Source organism: Sciurus vulgaris (genome assembly GCF_902686455.1).
Source record: "Sciurus vulgaris genome assembly, chromosome: 5".
NCBI classification, from domain to species: Eukaryota; Metazoa; Chordata; class Mammalia; order Rodentia; family Sciuridae; genus Sciurus; species Sciurus vulgaris.
In genome coordinates, this window is record NC_136465.1 from 44,125,341 (window position 1) to 44,130,053 (window position 4,713).

Below are 4,713 nucleotides of genomic sequence, written 5' to 3' on the forward strand. Positions count from 1 at the left end.
ATTTAAGAGATGGGACCTAGTGAGATGTCCTTAGGTCATGTCCTTAGAAGGAATTAACACAGGACTTGAGGTATGTAAGTTTCTCTCTGGTTTTGTGCCTTGCCATGTGATCTCTCCTTCTCACACTTACTCCTGCTATAGCTAGAAGGGTCCTCACCAGAGCCAATTCCATGCTGCTTTTATTCCTCAAAACTCTGAACTACATAAACCTTTTTTCTTTAGAAAATATTCAACCTTGGCAATTTAATTATTACAACAAGAAATGGACTAATACAATGCAGAAAAATAAAAAAAAAACACCACTCATTTCTAATGAAAATTGCCAGAAAACTAAGTATAGAAGGGAACTTTCTCAACTTGGTAAGAAACATCTACAAAAATCCATCAACTAGCATCATGCTTAATGGTAAGAAACTGTATTTTCCACTTAAGATCATGTGTAAAGGAAAGATGATCCCTTTCACCAATCCTTTTCAATATTGTGCTGAAAGTTCTAACTAATGGAATATGATAAGAAAAAGAAATAAAAAGTATACAAATTGAGATGGAAGAAATAAAACTATCTTTATTTGCAGGTGACTTAATTGTGTATGTAGAAAATCTTAAAGAAACACTACAAAAAATCTTGAAATTATTAATTATAGCAAAGTTGCAGGATATAAGGTTAACAGAGAAAAGTGAATCACTTTTGCATATAATAGCAATGAACAAGTGAAATACTATTCACATTATTACCCTCCCCCCAAATGAAGTAGGTAAAAATCTAACAAAATATGTACCAGGTCTATGTGAGAAAAACTACAAAACTCTGATGGGCAAAATAAAATAAGTAAATAAATTAAGATATATTCAATTTTATGATTAAGAAGACAACATAATCAAGATGATAGTACTTCCTAACATGGGTCTATAGATTTAATGAAATTCTCATCAAAATCCCAGAAGGCTGTTTTGTGGATGATAACAGAGTGATTCTAAAGTGTACATGGAAAGGCAAAAGATCAAAATAGCCAGCATAATACAGAAGAGGATGAACAAAAGTGGAGGACTGAGAAATGCAAGTTTTACTATAAAGCTATAGTAATCAAGGGAGTATATTGGTGAAAAGCAGCCACATAGATAAATGGAACAAACTAAGAGAAAGAAATAGGCCCAAATGAACATAGTCAATTGATCTTTGACCTAAGAGAAAAAATGGTTCAGTGGGGAAAGAATAATTTTCAAAATATGTCACTGGAGCAACTGGACTTGAACATACACACACACACACACACAAAAAAAAAAAAAAAAAAAAAGAAAGAAAGAAAGAAAGAAAGAAAGAACTTACACCTTCCACAAAAATTAGCTCAAAATTGATCATTGACCAAAATATAAATTAAAATTCCAAGAAAATAATAGAAAAAACCTTAGATGACCTTGAATGTGGTGGTGTGTTTTAATATATAATACCAAAGGCATGATCAATGAAATAATAGATAGCTGGACTCATTGAAATAAAAATTTGTGCTTTGCTAAAGACACTGTCCAAAATGAGAAGACAAGTCATAGACTAGAAGACAGTATCTTCACAAGATGTTTGGTAACAAACTGTTACCCAAAATTTACAAAGAACTTTTAAAACTCAACAATAAGAAAACAAAGAGAAGATTAAAAAATAGACTGGAAATCCTAAAAAGATACCTCATCAAAAAGGATATACTGATGACAAATAAGCATATGAGAAGATACTCAACTTCACACTGCACTAAGGAATTGAAAATTAAACTATAGAGAAACCACTCCACACCTATTCAAATGACCACAGTCTAAATATTAATACCACTAAGTGCTGGTGAGGATGTGGAGTAACAGGAACATCATTCATTGCTGGTAAGGATGAAAAATGGCACAGCCACTTTGGAAGACCATTTAGCAGTTTCTAATGAAACTTGACATATTCTTACTGTACAATACAGAAATCACATTCCTTGGTCTTTATTGAAATCAATTGAAGACTTATGTCCACACAAATCTTGCACAGGATATTTACGACTTCTATTAATAATTGCCAAAATTGGGAAACAACCAAGATGCCAAGATGCCTTTCAGTAGGTGAATGAATTAATAATCTGTATATTCAGTTCAGATGATGAAATATCATTCAGTGCTGAAAAATGAGATACCAAGACATGAAAAGAGAGAAGGAAATTTAAATGAGAATGGGAACATGGACAGCAGAGCACGGAGGGTTTTCAGGACAGTGGAATTATTTTATATGATACTGTGATGGGCTGACAGATCTGGCTCCATGAGAATGTTATAGCCCAGACTCTAAGGGAAATGACTAAACAGACTCCATTTTGCTCTGAGACTCCATGTTATGTAGGAAATAAGCTTCTCCCATGGGAACACCCCACCTCTGTACCCATCATCAGTTACTTAGTGTGACATGTTTAACAATACAGAATGACAATTCCTATGTAAAGAAAAAAATTGCTCTCTTTTGATTCCTATTGCTCCTAAACAATGTACCCTGTGAACAGTGATTGTGTGGATGTTAGTAACCATTCTTTAGTTTGTACCTAGGTAAGGGTCATTTTGACCCACTTCCCCCTCTGTTGATGATCTCATGATGTTAATGTATAATTTTGGATCATAGCAACAGACACTTAAAATTAATGTGATTTTTGGTATAAGAACCCCTACAACCCTGTGGTCGGGGCTGTTCTCCCAATAGTCATTTTTGGGGGCATCGTGTGAGAGGGTGGCTTAATAAAGACTCAAATTTGAACTTCTCAGTGGTGATCAGTCTGTTCTTAAGTTGGGCCCCATAACAATACTATATTGATGGGTATATGTCTGTGTACATTTATTGAGACAGATTGTACAACATTGAGTGCATTCTAGCATAAACTTTTGATGATAATTATGTATCAACTTAGGTTTATCTGATGTCACAAGTATTCCATCTTGGTGTGGGGATTTGTTAGCAGAAGGGGCTGTATTATGTGTGACAGGTTATCTGGCAAACCTCTTTATCTTTTGTTTAATTTTGTCTTGAATGTAAGGTGGCCATGGAAAATAAATTCTATTGAAAAAAAAAAAGCCATATTATGAAGAAAGCAAAGCACTCAACAAAGTCCTTTAAGATGATATGCACATGTAGGAAATGGAGGAAGAAATGTGGATGAATGAGAACAAAGATTATGGTATGTAAGCTAAATCTTGGAAAAATGTATTAATTAAATAAAATTTCCACAGGTAGATATGAGAAGATGACAAGATGGGAATGAGGGAATCATTCCTTCTCATTTTTTTCATATTTTATTTGTTATTATTTCTGAAACAAAATGAAAACTATTCATCAGGAAGATTCTGCAGTTTTACAGCATTGCCTCATCGACAACTATATTTTAGATGGGAATAAAGTTGAATACCACAAGAAAAAAGAAATTGTGATTTTGAAGCACATTGTGCACAAAAATAAACCCCATGAAAACACATTATTACTCTGTAATTAATACTATTTATATCTCATAATTTAAAATCACCCAATGAATTAGAATGCCCGAGAAGTAATTAAGCATGAAAAATTTTTTTTGTTGACACAGTAAAACTAAATGGGAAATTTTTCTTAATACTCTAACTGTAGTTTTATTACTTTCAAAATACATTAAATATGCATTTAATTTGCATTTTATTTTGTCCTTTAGAGAGTTTCATAAGTTTTAAGAATTTTTTCTAATATGTTTTCCATGTTTATTGTTTAGAAATAATTTATACATGAGTTTCATAATGTATAATTCTGGCATATATTTATATATACATATAGTTATAAATATAGTTGACTCATGTATATGTAAAATTAAAAGTGTTATATCTACTTTATGGCATTATAATGAAACTCATTAATAACTACTCTAGTAACATTATTTGAATAAGAAATTATTTCTTGAGAAAAAATATAGTCAGGAAAAAGAATATATTATTTGTTTGCACTAGTTAAAAATGTCAAATGTAAAAATATAACAAATTATGGAAATATGTATTTGAATAATTCATACACAATGCATCCTAAACACCGAATAAAGGCTTTAGTTGAAAATTTATAGATAATTACAACACTATTCCTCAACATTTGAAAGTATTCATATAGATCTATAAAATCAACATTAGATCTTCGATACCTACAATTTTGTTTAATCACCTGCTTGTATTTTTTTGTTCTTTTCACCTGTAACAATCACCTCAAATTGATCAGATTTATATTTCTCCAAACTTTGCAGATGAGTTGTCAATCTTTCTAATTCTACATTTTTGTGAGGGATTCAATAGCATAAAAAGTTCTGTCATATGCAATTAAGTGTCCCGGTTACCAGCATGCTGGCAGAGCAGGTTCCTGTTTGGAGGTGTGAACCGGCTGGGAAAATAAAAAGTCTGAAAATAATCAGTAAGGAACAGAAGAAAACAGAAGAAAATGATTTCAAAAGCCAGGCGCCTGGTGGGTCTTCCAGCAATGATAGGAACTGAAACTGTACAAGGAAAAAAGGCCCAAATTGTTTATTGAAAGGGAAGTACATCAAAAATTTTCAGTGTGGCAGACTTCTTGAGGAAAGCAGGATAAGAATGAGGAAAATGAGTTGTTTGGGGCTTGGCAGGTTATGCCCATCTCTGAACATAGGGCTGGGACCTAAAGCAGGGTGCAGCATCATCTGGGATTTCTCCAACTGGGAA